This window comes from Vombatus ursinus, unplaced genomic scaffold (genome assembly GCF_900497805.2).
Source record: "Vombatus ursinus unplaced genomic scaffold, bare-nosed wombat genome assembly UNPS02011369.1, whole genome shotgun sequence".
Lineage (NCBI taxonomy): Eukaryota > Metazoa > Chordata > Mammalia > Diprotodontia > Vombatidae > Vombatus > Vombatus ursinus.
The window spans coordinates 1370387-1388426 of NW_020951147.1; the positions used below are offsets into that span (position 1 = coordinate 1370387).

An 18040-nucleotide genomic window follows, 5' to 3' on the forward strand; every position below is an offset into this window, starting at 1 on the left:
CTTGTGGAGACACTGTTACAGTGTAGAAGCTTGTGGAGACACTGTTAAGGACTTGGGTGTATTAGGAATTGCAGCCCAGCCCTATTGCTGAGAGGCCAGAGCCATACTCAGTAAATAAATGCTTACTGACTAACTGATCCCTTACAACACAGTGCAGGAACCATTTTGTGATGCCCTGGGTATATTCTGCAGGCCCAGCATGGTGGTGCACACCTGTATAGTAATCCCTGCTGGGGACAAGGCTAAAGCTGGTGGGTCCAGTGAGCTAGGAACTTCTGAGCTCTAATGGGCTACAGACAAGCAGGGGGCAGCTAAGTAGGGAAATAGATGGAGTGCTGGGCCTGGAGTCAGGAAGACCTGAGTTCAAATCCAGCCTCAGACACTTGCTAACTGTGTAACCTTGGGCAAATCCTTTAACCCTGCTTGCCTCAATTTCCTCATCTATAAAATAGCTAGAAAAGGAAATGTCCAATATCTCTTCTAAGAAAACCCCAGATGGGGTCATGAGTTGGGCATGACTGAAATGACGTAACAACTGAAAACAAAAAAAGTCAAGCAGGTGTCTGCACTGAGATGGGCCCCGATCTGGTGAGCCCCAGGGAGCAGGGGGCCAAGCTGCCAGGGAAGGAGATGACTGGGCCAAGCTGGAGCCACAGCCGGTCAAAGCTTCCACACTAATCAGCAGTGTGATCAAGACCATGAGTGGCTTCCTCATTTCTAGCCTGAATGAGATGGAGAGATCAAATCTTTTTGGCATTTCCTTCTCAGGGCCAACTGTCCTCTCCAGGAGAATGTAAGAGCTAGGAGGGCAGGGACTGCTCTTTTTCTGTCCCTCCGGCACACGCCAGACCACAGCAGGTGCCAGATTGCTGAAATAACCATTGTAGCTACTCCATGAATTTTCAGCTGAAAAGTGAAAGGTAAGATTGCTCGTTGGTCACCCCCAACGCTAAAGGGATCTAGAACCTGAAGAAAGGAAAGTCTCTGAGGGCAATAACTGATTTCATGGCTATCTCGGATTCCTAGAGTCTAATCAGCACCCAGCACATAGTAGGCTCTTCTGACTGATGGACCTGGAACATTGTAGGGGCTTACTAAATGCAGCCGTCTGTGTGACACAGTGGAGAGGCCATGGGACAGGCCGGAAATGAGGTGAACTGGCCTCAGGTCTTAGCCAGACTCTTCATTCCTTTTGGCCCAAGGCCACTGAGCAACCCCCCAGAGTGGAGAAGAGGTGTTGTTCAGTGACTCCCAGGTTTCTCATAGCAAAGTTCTGATCCCAGCAGACAGACAATATGCTGGAGCCAACATGAAGGAGGCATTCAGCAGACCCCGGGAATTAAGCAAGTGCTCTGATCTAACTTGGGCTCCCCTGGGACTCAGATTCCAATCTTCTGCTCACTGACAGGCCCTGAGGAACACTGAGCTTGGCAGCATCCCCCCCACCCCAGCCATGCTCTGGATTCCTTCCAAGTCCAATGAGGAGAATAAGAATCCTGGGGCTGGGGGGCGGCTGTGTTACGTAGAGCTCCATGAGATTACGTTGGGTGTGAAAGCAGGTTGGAAGCCAGGGGAGGTACAAGGCCAGCCAAGATGGAGCTGCCTTGAACCGGCCTTTCTGGTTCTCCAAAGGGAGTCTGAGAAGAGAGAGCAAGTGAGCATTTCTATATTACTTTCAAGTCTGCAAAACCCTTTCCATAAACTATCTCATTTGATCCTCAAACAACCATGGGAAGGACAAGCTGGGATGATCCCCATTTTACAGATGAGGAAAGTGAGGCAGATAGTAGTGAAATGACTTGCCCAGGGTCACACAAGTAGGAAATGGCTGAGGTTGGAGTTGAACTCTGTCTTCCTGACTCCCAGTCCCACATTCAGCTGCACAGATGTGCTGAGTCACGGCCTGTGATTGTTTTTTTTTGGGGGGGGGTAGTGTATAAGGTGCTATACTGGGAATTATTCTAATTGCTAGCTTTAGATGCCTCATTCAGTTTTCCTCTGAGTGGGTTAATTAACCTTAACATAGAGCAGCCTGCTGTCTCTGAAGACATCTGGGCTGTCGTCCTGACCCTGGGATTAATACCATTCTGTGCAAGCATTTCTCCCTCTGACTGTCTCTCTGGTAGATGCTGCACCGTCTGAGAAGGAATCAGCCCAGCCAGCTGGCTGCCTCACGCACACAGCACAGCACGGACCCACGTCAGAGGGCTGGGCTCCGCTTCTGCTTAGCTGCTGGCTTTTCCCATGTAGACACACTGTGGCCCAGGACAGCTTTCCAAGGCTCTGCCCAGATTTAAAAGGTCACTGGGCATTTTAGGAGATGGGACCAGGTGCCTGATCCTGCCATGGCTGCCCCAGGGCATTGGTTCCAATTTTCCCTCCCTGGGTGACCTTGGTGAGCTCCTTCCAGCTGAGCCTCGGGTTGGAAGCTTCAGGGCCTGTCCTGTCCAGCATCTGCTTTTTACATAGGGGGAGGGAACTGTGGCACAGAGATGGAAAGGGACTCATCCAAGGTCATGCCATAGGTGATAAAGTGGGAATTCAAACGCAGCCCAACTCGCTTGAAATTCAAGGGTCCTTTCACCGCCTTCCTGAGTTCAAGAGGTAAGTGCCAAAGACCCACCTAGTTCTCAGTCCAAGGCTAACCATCAACATTAAAAACAGACTTCATGCAAAGTTCTAGAAATTTCCAGAGTCTAAAACTGGATGGGACCTTGGATATTACGTAGTCCAATCTCCTCAATTTACACATGAGGAAACTGAGGTCAGGTGGTACAGTGAAAATAGCTCAGGATTTGGGATCAGAGGTCTCAGGTTCAAATTCTGACTTGGCTTCTCATTACCTTGGTGACCTTGAATGAGTACTTTAAGCTTCTGGGTCTCAGTTTCCTCCCCTGCAGAATGAGGGAATGGGACCACTAAGGTCTTTTCTATGGGACCCAGATTGGGAAACGGACTTGACCAAGGTCACACAAGGGTTAAGTAGCTGATTATAAAGAAAATTTGTGATGATTTCCTTCCTTAGAGGCAGCTGCTGCTTGGAAAAGATGGGCTTAAAGAAAAGGAGGAAACAGGATCTAAGTGCCTACTATGTGCCAGATACTGTGTTGAGAACTTTACAAATATAATCTCATTTGAACCTCATGAAAACCCTGGGAGGTAGGTGCCCATTTTATAGTTGAGGAAACTGAGGCAGATGTGTCTGAAGCTGGATTTGAATTCACATCTTGACTTCAGGCCCGGCACTCTATCCACTGTGCCACACAGCTGCCTCTGATAATTGTACATTCTAAGAACAAGGAAAGGCACAGCTCAGTCTCCTTCTCCTACATGAAGGGGTTTCTCCAAGTTATTATCTGAGTCCCCCAAGTTATTAATATTCTCTCCCTTCACACTCCAGGTTATTTTATATTTATCTGTCACAAATTGTTGCCCTCAGTAGAATGTAAGCTCACTGAGGACAGGAACTGTTTTTTTTTTTCCAATCTCTATATCATGACGGCTAGTGCACTGCCACATTGTTGGTATTTAATAAGTGTGTTGAATTGCATTGAATTCAGAGTGGGAGAGAGGGGAAACATATCAGAAGTCTGCAATTTCAAAAGGAAATTGTTGAAAAAGTCTAGCTGGTGGAGGGGAGCACAGGTTAGCCCCGGGACTTGGGAGGGAGGGGAGTCTCTATGATTTAGTCTTGCTGGTAGGTGACTGTCTTTCTCTCCGAGGAAGGGCAGCTCCTTCCAGGTGGAGGCTGCCTTTATAAATGGCCCAGGTTCTGCTCAGAGCCTGGCCAGTGCTCAGCCCACAAATGGCACTCAACAAAGGCTATAAATAAAGGGTCATCAGAAATCTCAAATAAGAATGTGCCAAGAGTCAGCTCAGTTACCCAAAAGAGAAACCAGAACACGAAGCAGGTCCCCAGCCCAGCTGCAGCCCCAGCCTACTGATCCCACTGGGGTGACAGAGGTCACCCTAGCTGCCCAAGAAGAGGAAGGAGGAGCCTTGGGGCTGGAGGAGGTGCTGATACTGGCCATCCCAACAATCTTTTAAAAATACTCCCCATTTCTCCCCTTTTGTAGATGGAGAAACTGAGGTTTAGAGACGTTAATGGGAATGAAAGAAGAAGAAGAGGAATCTTAGTTTTGGGACAAGAGGCAGAGTTTGAATCCCTCCTCTGCCTCTTACTCCCTCTGGGCCCTTGGGTGCTTCTCTTCCCATCTCTGGGCCTCAGTATACTCCTTCATAAAATGAAGGCATTGGAGTACAGTGCCTCCAAGAGTACCTTCTAGTTTGAAATCCATGATCTGTTCATACCTTCCTCTCTTTAGCCCCAGTTACCTCATGATGGTCTCTGAGGTCCATTCCAACTTGAGATCTAGGATTCCCTGACCTGGGTCCAATTCAACAACCATTTATTAAGCACCAGCTGTGTGCCAAGCACTGTGCTAGTCTCTGGAGAGACAGACAAAAATGGGAGTGAGTCCCTGTCCTCAAAGAGCTTATGTTCTCTGGAGGGTAATAACACACCCAGAGAGATCAATCAAGATATAGACAAAGCAAAACCAAAGCAATTTGGAGGGAAGTGTTCCTTATTGAGGGAGCTGGGCCTCAAGGAGAGCTCAAGTCTAGCAGGGGGAAGTGAGGAGGGAGGGCACACCAGGCATGGAGTATGGCCTGGGCAAAGGCACAGAGGTAGAAGACAATGAAGACAGGGATCTCTACAAGGAGGGCAGTTTGCTGGAATGCAGAGTATGTGAAGGAGAGAATTGTGCCCTAAGCCTGGACAGGCTAACTGGAGCCCAGTCACAAAGGGCATTAAAAGCCAAATGTGGCAGCTAGGTGGTACAGTGGATAGAGCACCAGCCCTGGTCTCAGTTACTTACTAGCTGTGACCCTGGGCAAGTCACTTAACCCCTACTACCTACCCCCCCCATCCCCGGCAGGGGAAAAAAAAAAGTCAAACAGAAAATGATGATGAAAAGGCCAGTGGAATGGTCCAGGCGAGAAGAGAGGGGGCCTGGGCTGGGGTGCTGGCTGGGAAAGGAGAGAGGAAGAAGAATGAGAGAGAAAGTGTGGAGGGAGGAATGACGAGATTTACAAACTGCTGTTGCCTCTCTGCACCCCACTTCCTGCCCCTGTAAAATGGAGAAGCTCAAATAGAAACAGGGTTCCCTAAGCCACCCATCAAGATCCCTGTGGGCTCCACGTTGACTTAGCTTTAAAATCTAATGTTACCTGTGGCTTATATTTATTTTGTTGTTTTTGCTGATTTTGAGAAATGTTTCCCAATCACATGCTAATCTGGTTCCACCACACTGAGGAGTGTTCAGGTCACACGCTTGCCATCTTTGACCTAAAGGCCTCTCCAGCTCTATGCCTATGATGTGAAGTGACTTGTCCAGGGTCACTTGGTAGTAATAGCCCCAGGACTGGGACCTGGGTCTTTCCTGACCCCAAACCCAGGGATCCCTCTTAGCTGCCTTTCCAAGAAAGTCTCCTGCAGGAACAAGAGAGTCTGGCAATGGGAGGGAGACCCTGGGCCATGGGAGCCAGAGAGGGTTCAGGTGGTCCTGCTGAGCGCTGGCTAGAGCTCCAGCTGGGGCAGAAGCAATGCTTGGGAACCCCTTCAGAGCACAGTGCCCAGGACTGGGCCTTATCAAGCTTGCCACCAGCGTCAAGAAGCAAATGCCAGACACTGGCAGTTGGAGGGTGTCTTAGGGCAGTTTTATCTGCTTCGATTCATGGGAGGTTTGATACAAGGTCTGAGCCACGGAGGCTGGACCTTCAAGATCTCAGCTTCAGGAAGTAGGAGGAGGCTCTTACACCTGTTACTGCTCTGCTCCCATTGGCGAGGGCTGGAAACAGGCCCCCAAAGGCCGGCTGCCAGGCTGAACCCTGCACTGGCACAGGATGTGGGACACCATGCATGGCATGCAGCACGTGCTTAGTGCCCGCTCACTCATTCATTCATTTCTGAAGACACGGAGTTCCTGACAGTACACGCCATCTCTCGTCTCTCATCTCCCATCTCCGCGCCTTTGCAGCCTGCAATACTCTGGCCCCTCACCTCTGCCTCTTTGCTCTCCCTGGCTTCCTTCAAGACTAAGTTCAGCTCTGAAGAAAGGCTTTCATGCTTTACTCCTCCACCCCGCCCCAGGTACTGGAGCCTTCCTTCCCCTTGCAGACTCCCTTCTATCTTCTTTTCTATTGACACGTGGTCTCCTCTCCAATCCACCTTCCAGCCAGCTGCCAATAAGACACAGGCCTGACTGTGGCTCTCCCTGGCTCAGAGATGCCCTGCATTGCCCTACAGCTGCTAGAAAAAAATGCAAAGTCAGCCTGGCATTTCAAGCCTGGCTCAAACAATTCCAGCTCTCACTTTTCCTTCCTTCACCTCCTTGAGTTCCAGCTCAAAAGCTTGCTAGCTCTTCCCTCCATCTAACATGCAGCCTCTCGCCTTTGTAAACTCACCCAGGTCACAGCCCATGGGCTGCTCAATGCCTAAAATGCAGTTACCGAGTGCTTATATCTGCTCTGGGGATCTTCTGCCCCTAGTGTGTGGAGACCTCGGCATGAGTTACATTTGAACAATAGGCAAAGACTTCTCAAAGGTAACTATGGGAGAAACACTTGGGCTGCTCTCCCTCTGGACCTTTCTCTTGCTGGCAGGGTGCCTGGCTTCCTCCGAAGCTCAGCCTCAGTGCCTTAAGCCTTCCTAGACCCACCTCATTTTAGTACTCATTCTTGAAATTAGCCTCCATTTCCTCATCTATGAGCATGTTAATAAATGCTTGGGGAATAGCTGTTTCCCTAAAAGGCAGGGCTTTGTTTCCCTACTGCCTCACAATCTGCCAGAAACACAGTAGGCCCTTAATAGATGTCTGTTGAACAGACCTGAAAATCCCAATAGCCTGTGGGATGGTGTCCAAACTCTCATGCCTGGCAGTCTAGACCCTTTGCAATCTGACTCCAACCTGTTTATGTCCCATCATGGGCCAACACCAACAAATTGTCCCATTTCTGAAACGTGTCACAACTTCTTCAAAAAGCCTTTCAGCCTAGAACAGTGCAAGAACTATTGTACCCATTTCGTAGGTGCGGACATTGAAGCTCAGAAAAGTTCCAACTTGTCAGTGGTCACCCAGCTACTAAGTGTTAGAGCTGGAACTTGAACCCAGGGCCCCTGACTATATCATAAGCGCTCCATGAAGGCTGAAGACTGATCTGGGCCCCCAGATGCCCTGCCCTCTCATAACTAAAGTCTACCTAGCCCAGCCTTCAGGGCTGTCCTCAAAGCCCTGCTTCTGTCCAAGCCTACCTTCCTGAGCTCCCCCAGACACTCAAGGTTTGCACTGGGTGTTTGGAGACAGAAGGTCAGAGGTTTAGAGCTTTGAAGGCATCTAAGTGGGAGAGTCACGTGTGAAAGCTCCTAGGGAAAAAAAGCCAGCCACCAGCATCTCTTCAGCATGTCAAGGTTTGCTAAGCACTTAACTGTAGTTATCTTAATGGATCTTTACAACAACCCCGGGTGGTGAGGTGCTATTTTGATCCCCATTATACAGATAAGGAAACAGAGACAGGGAAGTTTGTAAGTGTAGGATTCAGACCTAAGTCTTCCTGATTCTACTAGTCAGGTGCTCAGCCCACCAAGCCATCCAGCTAAGAGAGACAGCTGAAATTGGAACCCAGCTCCTCTGACCCCAAATTCAGTACTCTGCATTGTGCCCAAATGTGCTCCTGTCTTGGGCTGTTTTGTTACAGGTCTAGTGGAAAGAACACTGGGTTGGGAGCCAAAAAGCCCCCCCCAAGGTTTGAATTAGGCTGTGCTGCTGCTTTACCGGCCTGTGAGACCTTGGCTAAGTCCCTCCCTGTCTCTGGGCCTCGGTGTGCTTCCCAATGAAATGAGGGGCCTCGAGGGCTTCTACCTATTCTACATCCTATGACAAAGTGAGATTTAGAAGTTGGGTACAAGGAGAGAGCTGTTAATGCTGTCTTGGTATCTCCCATTGGGCCTCGGGGGAGGGAGGAAGTGAGGCAAAGTCAGCAGTCCTTGGAAGGGACCCCGGAGGAGGCCGTCAGAGATCCAGCATCTATGAAGGGTCTACTGCATTCAGGCTCTAGGCTAGGCAGTGGGGATACAGATAGAAAAATGGAACAGGGCTTGTCCTCAAGGAGCTTCTACTCTACCATTTAGTCCAAGCCCCTGCCTGTGGCATGTGGAGTGAGAAAGTGAGTGAATGAATGCATCCCTCTGGGAGAGATGAGGCCCAGTCCTAAGGGGCCATAAGCTAAGGATACTTGACCTCTACATCAGAAGCAGCCTGGTGCATAGGAACATGTGCTGGGCTGGGCTTTAAATCCTGCCGGCTTTGTGACCCTGCATCCCTGCCCTGCCCCCTCTGTGCCCCAGTGTCCTTACCTACAAAATGAGGGCTGATGTGGCTGGTTGGGAAGGAAGCATTTGTAAGCCTTGAAGAGCTATGGATATGGGAAACAAAATGGTCATCCTTACAGTGGTGGTAATGTCTAGTGAACAGAGAGCCCAGGCCTGGGAATGGGGAAAGCTGGGAGCCAGACAGAGGCCAGCCATGAAGCGTCGAGAGTCCTAACACAAAGTACAATGGCATGGAGTGAGCCTCAGTTTCCTAATATATACAGTAAGATGAATATTGTCTCAATCATGTCATGTTTGCTAATGTGGAAATATTTAATATGATTGTACATGTATACTATATCAGATTGCTTGCCATCTTGGGGAGGGAGGAAGGGAGGAAGAAAAAGTTTGGAACTCAAAATCTTATAAAGTGAATTTTGAAAATTATCTTTACATGTAATTGGAAAAAATAAAATACTATTAAGTGGAGGAAAAAACCAGCTTAAAAAAAATTCAGGTCATGTTCGGGCAGCTAGGTGGCTAGGTATTCACTGCACCTGGAGTCAGGAAGACCCATCTTCATGAGTTCAAATCTGGTTTCAGAAACCTAGCTGCGTGACCCTGAGCAAGTCATTTCACCTTGTAAACCACTCCAGTATCTCTGCCAAGAAAATCGAAAATGGACTCATGAAGAGTCAGACACAGCTGAAAACGAATGATGAAAATGTCACATTCAGTTTGAGGCATCACATTTTTGGAAGAGCTGCCTGTTGGACATCTCGAACTAGGGGTCCCTAAGGGTATGACCCAAACTGAACTCATTATCTTTCCCAACAAACCCTCCCCTCTTCCCACCTTCACTCATCCCAGAAGGCACTGCTGTCCTCCAGACTTGGAGGTCTGCATCCTTCAGTTAAAGCATCACTGTGTGCAGCAGGCGGCCTGCCCTGGTTTCCCCAGCTGTTGGTGCCTTTCCCTTGGGGATGAACTGCCAATTAGTCTGTCTGCTGCATCTCGTGTGATCACAGTGGGTGCCATGACATCTCATCTCCTATGTTTGAATGGGAGCCCCTGAGAGCCAAGGACTGTTTTGATCCCTCTGCTCATGCTACTGCTTAGCACAGTAACTGGTATACAGTAGGTGCCTAATAACTACGCGCTCTCGCTCACTCAATCCCCCATATCCAGTCAGATGGAAAATATTGTCCCTTTAATTTCCACATATGCCCTCACTCCCTGGCCCTCCCCAGTCCAATCCACCCTCATCGTGGCTGCTGGAGTGATTCGGATCAAGCAAAGGCCTCCCCTGACTCTCCCCCCCCCCCAACTCCTGCTTACCTTCAGGATTAAACATAAAGCTGCCTTCTCAAGGGCTTTTGGAGACCTGGATACCTAGCCCCTTCTTCCATTTCTGGACTGTGTTACTCCCTTTTAAATGGCTGGTACTCCCTATGCTGTCTGCACATCTTTGCCCCTTGTCTAGACCCCAGGCACCACCTACTGCCTCCTCTTTGAATGGCCAGCTTCCTTCAAAAGGTCACTTCCAACCCTGCCCCCCCAATCATCTTAGATCTATTTCGTAAATGCCTCCAAATGCCCACGTCATCAATCTCCCCCAGCTCCACTCCGAGCTCTGGAAGGGCAGGGATTGTTTACTTTTGTTCACCTGGCTTACAAGAGCTTACTGTTTGAGGCACTGGTGTGAGCTTAAGAAATGCTTGTTAACAATAACAAGAAGACATTGGAAGCCGAGCAGTGTCCAGAGGAAGGTGACCAGGATGCCAAGGGGCCTTGGGGCCTGGCTATAGGTGGATGAATGAAAGACCTGGAGATGATTCATTTGGAGAAGAGAAGCTTGGGGTCAAAGGGGTCATTACGATCAAGGTCTTCAAGTAGCTTGGGGCTGCCAGGTGGAAGAGGAGTGGTCTGGCTCTACTTGGTTCCCATGGCAAACAAGGAAGGATGGGGGGAGGGGGGAGGCTGCAGAGAGGTCGATTTAGGCTTAGTCAAAGGAAAAACATCCTGCAAGAATGCAATGGGTGGCACTTCTTAAGCACCTACCACGTGCTAGGTACATACAGAAAGGCAAATACAGTTCTCACTTTCAAGCTCACAGTCTAGTGGGGAAGTTAACCTGGAAATAACAAGGTACATAGAATAGATGAAAGTTAATCTCAGAGGGAAAGGTCCCCTTGGGGGGGGGCAGAGAGCTGGGAGAGGCTTCTGGCAAAAAGGGAAGGAAGACAGGGAAGCTGGGGGGGTGGTGGTCATGAGGAGGGAGGGAATTCCAGGCATGGAGGAGAGCCAGAGAAAATGCTGGAAGCTGAGATGGTCTCTTGTGTGAGGAGAAGTCAGGAGGCCAGTGTCGGGACTGTAAAGAATGGGGGGGGGGCGGTGGTAAGATGCAAGAAGACTGGAAAGGGAGGTGGAGCCCTGGCTGGGAAGGGCTTTGAATGACAGACAGAGGGTTTTATGTTTGATCCTGGAGTAGTTGGAGGTAGGGATGACATGATCAACCTCCCACTTCAGGAAGATCCCTTGGCAGCTGAGAGGAAGAAGGAATGCAATGGGGAGAGACCTCAAGTAGCGTGACCCACCCACCCCAGCAGCTATTGCAATCGCTCAGGTAAGAGTCGATGAGGGTCTGCACCAGGGCCATCGATGTGTCAGGGGACAGAAGAGGACTCATGTGAAGAATGGTTCAAAGCTCAAAACAGCAGTACCTGGCAACAGATGGCACCTGTAGGGTGAGAATCAGTGAGGCATGAATGATGAGGCTGAATGACTAAGCCAAGGTCATCCCTCCACAGTAAGAAGGAAATTCAGAAAGGGGGAGGAGTCTGGGGGGCAGGGGAGCTCCTGAGTTCTGTTTTGGCCAGGCTGAGCTTAAGATATTTCCAGCTTAATTGAGAGGATGCCCATCAATTGGGGAATGGCTGAGCAAGTTGTGGTATATGAATGTGATGGAATACTATTGTGCTGTAAGAAATGATGAGCAGGCGGACTTCAGAAAACCTGGAAAGACTTGTATGGACTGATGCTGAGTGAAGTGAGCAGAACCAGGAGAAAGTTGTACACAATAACAGCCACGTTGTGTGATGACTAATATTGATAAACTTAACCGTTCCTGGCAATACAAGGATCTAAGACATCTCCAAAGGCCTTGTGATGGAAAATGCTATCCACATCCAAAGAAAGAACTATGGAAGCCAAATTGTTATTTTTTTCTTTTCTGTTGACTTTTGTTTCCTCTTTCTGATGGTTCCTCCTATTGATTTTAATTTCTACTTACAACATCACTAATCTGAAAATATGTTTAATAGGAATGTATATGTATAGCGTATATCAGATTGTGCGCCATCTTGGGGAGGGTGGTGGGGAGAGGGAGGGAGAAAAATTTAAAACTCAAAAAAAAAAAAAAAAAAAAAAGATGTTCCCAGCTCGTCCAGTCTAAGATGAGCAACAGGCACATGAGATTTGAGACTGGATATGGAGAGAGGTTAGGGCTGGACACAGATTAAAGGTCCATCCCCTCTCACTGCAGGTCAGCAGCTGGCAGTGCTCAAGAGATTTCTGGTCAAAGACAGATAGTACTGGATGGCCTTTGAGGTGCCTTCCTGCTCTAAATCCATGAGCGATGGCCTGACCCTCAAGGACTAGAAGAGAAGAAGGAACCATCAGTCCTTCCTAGGCCTCTCTACCACAAGATGCCCCTGCCCCATCAACCCGATGGGTGGCTGCAACAGAAGCACGGGAGCCGAGGCATAGACAGGTGGCTATGGATGGGGTGGGGAGCTGGGTCGCCTCACCCACCTTCAGCTGCCCAGGGGAGGCAAAAGCTGATGGGAGCCATATGAGCTAGAGGAAAGCTAAGCTCTCTCTCTGAGCTCCATGGCCGGCTGCTCCCCCAGAGTGCCACAAGCCTCCCGGACCCCTGGTCTGAAGCAGAATCAGCTCGGAGGGCTTAGCCTAGGGGTTAGCAGCAACAGGTAGTGGAAGAAGGCAGCCTTCCCCTGGGGGAGCTGAATGCCAGTGAGAGGATGTGAAGTAGAGGAAGCCTGACTGTGTCCAGGCACATGGATCTCCATTGCCTTGGCAGGTGCCAATGGGTTTCCATCAGGTTTGGCACATGCTTGCATTGCTAACTTGATGGACAAAACCCTGAACTTGAGTTGTAAAGATCAGAGCTCCAATGTGGCATTGTGATATTCCCTGGCTGTGTGACCCTGAACAAGTCACTTCACTTCTCAGCCTCAGGCTCAGGCTCCTCACCAGTGAAATGGGAGAGGCACAAGTGTGGGTGGGAGCCAGCTGCAGGACCATGAAGGAGTAACGGGAGGGAAAAGCGCCATCAGAGGGGTGTAGGATGGCCCAGAGGATGGACTGGCTGCCCTGGGTGGCTCCCCACGGGCAGGCAGAGGAGTCTCAGTGTCCCAGAGAATTCCTGAGTCAATGAGATCACAAGGTCATTGGAGCATGTGCGTCATCTTCCGAAGGAGCTAGCTCCCTCACGTAACTGCTGGGAGGACCAGATGTGATTATGTACACGAAGTGATCTATGAATCCTAAAGTGCTATAGAAATATACGCTGCTGTGTATTCTTATTATAGGAAGAGAGAGGCAGGGCAGCTTGGTGGGCAGCGCCACTGTTGTGACATTATTACTACAGGAAGAGAGAGGTAGTGGCACCGCTGCATCCCAGAGGGTGTGGAAGGGAGGATGGAGAAGACGACCCCTACCAGCCCGGGCACTAGCCAGGTGTGAGGTGATGAGGCCAGCAGCAGGGCGGGACAAAGCAGTATGGGAGAGATGTTTGGAAGGTAGAAATGCCAGGCTTTGGCAACTGATTAGCTATGGGAGGTGAGAGAATGAGGAGTGAGGACGGCACCAAGCATGGCAGCTTGGATGGATGGCTGTAGCCTCATCGGTAATATGGAAGTGAGGAAGAAGGGAGGATGTGCAGGAAACGATGAGCTCGATTTGGGATGTCTTCAGGACTTCCCATCTGAAATGACCACGAGGCAACAGAGGGGAGAGCAGAGGTCAAGAGAGGCTGGGGCTGGACAAATCTAATGGAGAAAGTTTCCCCACTTGGGAGTTCCCAATGAAATCGCAGGTTTAGTCTGGAGGGAGCCTTATCTCCCTGGGAAGAGAAAGTAACACATCTAAATCTAAAGCTAAGAGACACCACCTCCACCCCACCCCACCCACCACTGCTCCCCTCCCCCCACCAGCCCCAGCATGTGGGGAATGTTAAATGCCTAAGGAAGGATGGCTCCTCCCCGCCCAAGTGGAGGGGACTGACGGTTTGTGGGAAGACACAAGACAAAGGTCCCATAGGAGGAGGTGGGTTAGTCGGAAGATCCCACAAAGAGGGGCATTAGGAAGAATTAGTACCAATCCCCCAAGATTCTCAGACTAAAGAAACTGGCCCTACCTTAGCCTGCAGGCAAAAGGAGATAATCTAAACTCCAAAGAGATAAAGTGGCTTCCAGAAGACCAGCCGTACAACCTCTGGAATGGGAGCAGCCAGCCATATCTCAGCCTGAAGGGGCTTGGTGGGAGGGGGGTTGGCAGGGAGAGGAAAGGCCAGGCAGGGAGCGAGATGGAGAGGAAAGGAAGGACAGGAGAAGGAAAGGGAGACATTGACAGATGGGGGAGCAAAGGAAGAGGGAGAGGAGGAAGAATGAGAGGGAGGGAGAAGGAAAACAGTAAAGGAAAAGGGTAGAGAGAAAATGAGAAAGAGAAAGGAATAGAGGGATGGGAAGAAAAGGAGGGAGACTGAGAGAAAGTGAGGAGGCAGGAGAGAAAAGACGGTACAGAGAGAGAACGAGAGGGAAGGGGGGAGGGGGAGGGAGAACAGCATATACTTCAGGGCTCTGAATCTTTAAAGACTGAGGAAGGGGCCTTGAAAGATTTATTAATAAAAAGATGGACGTATGAAATATGTCTGGGTTGGCTCTGGCCCCTGCAGGGGGCTGTCTGGTTCAACCTCCGGGTCAGTTTCAGAGCTTGCCCTTCTCTCCTTGGGAATTTGGGAAATAAAAGGTGGGACCTCTGACTATGTAATGGGGAGGGGGGGCGTCAGATCTCAACTTCTTTATCAGAATCTACATTAAAGCAACACCTCATTCATTTCATGAATTCAATTCAGGAAACCTTTGTTAAGCACCTGCTCCCGGGCCAGGCCCTGGGGATGCAGAGAGAGACGTTGCCATGGGGGCCATGCTCTCTAGGACCTCACTGGGGCTCACCTTAATACAGTTTAAGGTTTGAAATGGCTTTTGTCTCAACAACCACATGAGGTAAAAGGGGTAAATATTCTTTTCCCTAATTTACAAGTGAAGAAACTGAGGCTCAGAGTTATCAAATGACCAGCCCAGGGTCACATAGCTGGTAAGTGTTTAAGCCAGAAGTCCCGATGCCAGGTCCAGGGCACCTCACTGCCCTTTGCTGAAATCTGATCATCTGATATACAATGAGAAACAAGTACCCAGGGGAAGGTGGGGTCAAGCTGGAGAATGCCAAGGAGGGGAGGCAGGAGAGGGCATGGCAGGTTTCTGGGAGGAGGTGTGTCTGAGCTGGGCCTTGAAGAAAGGAAGGTGAAATGGGGAGGGCACTCATTCCATTCAAAAGAGGGCACTGGGGGCAGCTAGGTGGTGAAGTGAACAGAGCTCTGGCCTTGGAATCAGGAAGACCTGAGTTCAAATCCGACCTCAGACACTTAACACTTAACTAGCTGTGTGGACCCTGGGCAAGTCACTTAACCCCAATTGCCTAGTCAAAAAAGCAAAAAAAAAAAAAAAAGACCAAAGAGGGCACTGTGTAGGCAAAGGCTTGGAGATGGAAAAGTTCAACTCCAGCTGGGGGCCCATTGATCCCCTGGGTTTGTCTTGCTCTTGGAGTTTCAGGAGGGGAATAGTAGTAGGAGGTGAGGCTGGGCTGGAAAGTCAGCTGGGGACCTTGGTAAAACGAAACATCAGATTGTCAAGCTTTTATTTTTTAAAGGATCAAAACATTGTTTATGTTAACCTTTTGGGATGAAAATCTTTCTAAAAAGTCTCCCCCAAGCAGGATCCTCCGGGACTTTTTGATGAGAAAACAATAAACAATCTAATCTTTTCTAGGTGACTCATGGTTGTTAGTAGGGTGTAATCAAGGATGTTAAGATGTGGAAGGCTTTGAGACTGACAAAGGCTAGAAACAGCTGGAGGAGGAGCCCCTGGGACCATTGAGCTCACCCTCTCCGTGGTCCTTGGGTGCCACCTTTATTTAGCAAGTCCTCTTTGGCTTTCTAATTTGCCCCAGAGCAAATGGGCTCTGAGTGAGGGCTCTTCAGTGAGAAAAGTGCATGGGCTTTATGACATCTCTTGGCTCCTCAGAAGTCTTTTTTTTTTTTTTTTCTTCCAGATAATTGAGTCTACTGGATAGAGGCGGTCCTTGGCTTACTACCCACCCTCCTCCTCAAGCTACAGAGCACAAATTCTTCTGAGACTTGCCCCTCCCCCCCAATAAAACACTCCCATCAGGTGCTCTTCTCAAGACTGTCCGAGTGCTCTGACCCTGTCTTCATCATTTACAAATGGCACAGTGTGGAGATCATGTAGCTAGACAGGAGAAGACCTGGTGATGATGGGGTGATGGGACCTGAACCCTGAATTTTCCCACACATTTCAGCAGCCCAGATCAACAGTGATCACCCGTCATTACCAGGTCTCCTGACTAGCTCCATGACCTTGGGCAAGTTACTGCTCCTCCCTGGGCCTCAGTTTCTTCTTCTGTAAAGTGAGGACTCATGATCTCCCAAGTCCCTCTTTGTTTCAAATGATGTGACCTGAGAATTTCCTGTGATTTTCTCAACAACTCTGGAGAACATAAATGCAAAATTCTTATCACCCCCATTTTAGAGACGGGAAAGGTGGGACTGAGGGCTGTTACTCCAGTCCTGGAACAAGCTGCCCAGTTCTGAAAAGGTCAGGGCTCCATCATCTCATCAGGAAGCGCCTTCGGGGCTGATTCCCAGAGGACACTGCAGTTACATAACTCACTCCCCCTCTTCTCCCCCTAGACCCCCCCTCCCCCCACTCCCTTCTACCATGGTGCTGCTGTTTCTGTTTAGAGTGTTTCTTTTTCCTTAATAGCTCCTGGCCTAGTCCCCTGCACAAGCTCTCTTGTCCACCTTTTTTGGGGGAGTGGGAGACTCCTAATCACTTCCCTGCACACAGTAGGCACTTAACAAGGGTTTGTTGGTTCCAACCGAACTGACCCATTGTGCTGTGAGTGAAAAGTGCCTTGGATTTGAGGTCAGATTGACTCGTGTGACCTGAGAAATGGCTCTCCCCGCCCCAAGCTTTTTCAGGAGTGAGAGGAGAGGGCTGGTTGCTTATCCTTCCCCTGCTTTGATGCAGAGCCCCAAGGAAGATCTCCCAGCAGCAGTTCCCAGGGGGGAATGACAAGCTTGTGTGTACCTCAGTTAGCTAAATAAGCCAAGAGGGCTTGGCCACTTCTCTTCCGGACTGATTGAGATTCTCTGGTGAGCCCTGGAGCCTGGTTAGCTGGAAATAAGCCCCCGAAATTGGAGGCAGTAGGGAAGGCTGGCTCAGCCCCCTTCACAGTGGTAAAGGGGGCGTTTTGGACAGTTATCTAAAACGAACTTTCTGCTCTTCCATAGCAGCCCTGGGCCTCCTCCCTCACCAGCCAGGATCTGAGGGAGCTGAGGGCAGCCCCCAGAGAGAGCACAGGGATAGAAAGGCACATGCTCGTTTGGCGCCCAACACCGTCCGCTGTGAGCTGGTCTCTGTGAGGAATCCCTGAGGGGGCCGGGCAGCGTTGGCTATAGTCGGGCTGCTGTTGCTGGGCACCTGTATCCCTGGGAAGGGAAGGTACCCACTGGCACCCAGCAGTTAGAGGGAGGAATGCCAGCATGTCACTGAGAAGCCCCCGAGAGGTAACTGCGGGTCCAGCCCAGCCAGAGTGAACTCCCCCCACCCCCGAAGCTAAGTCAGAAGAGCATGGAGCGAAGCGGGGCTGAGTCCTCGGGGTGGGGAGCAGAAGCTGCCAGTCACTGTCCCTGGAGCTTCAGTACACCAGGAAGGGAGGTGGAGAGGAAAGAGAGATATAGAGCCCGACCGAGAGGGAATGCCTGTCTCTCTCACTAGGTAGTTCTAGAGAGAGGGGAGGAAACCTGGCATGGGGGTGGGGGCTGGGATGGGGTGGTGATGGTGGGAATCTGGATTAGCCCGCTCCTTCCCCTGGGGGAGCTTCTCTCCTTTCTGCCCACTTTTTCAACCCCTGAGTTTTTCTCCTCCAGCTTGGGATAAGCTCGGACCCAGGGCCGAAGGCTGCACCCTCTGCATCTCTGCCAAGCAGGGCAGCCTTGGAGGCTCTGAGTCGAACGCACCTTAGGGCTTCTCAAGCTCACTGCCTTTCAGGTCAGACACTGGAATATGAGGGCCAGACAGAGTAGAATTCCTGCCCCAGATAGCCCCGGGAGTCCAGATTGGGACCCAGCCCGAGCCTGGAGCGCGGAGCCCGGAGCGCGGAGCCCGGAGCGCGGAGCGCGGAGCGCGGAGCCCAGAGCCCAGACTCCAGAGCCCAGACTCCAGAGCCCAGAGCCCAGACTCCAGAGCCCAGAGCCCAGAGCCCAGACTCCAGAGCCCAGAGCCCAGA

At 50.3% G+C, this 18040-nt stretch overlaps 1 protein-coding gene across 2 annotated transcripts in view; it reads right to left on the minus strand.

The window, feature by feature from the left end:
- Window positions 1-18040, minus strand: part of ANO1 (anoctamin 1) — a 193163-nt gene that overhangs the window by 84782 nt on the left and 90341 nt on the right. The gene's annotated exons all lie outside the window — the stretch shown is intronic.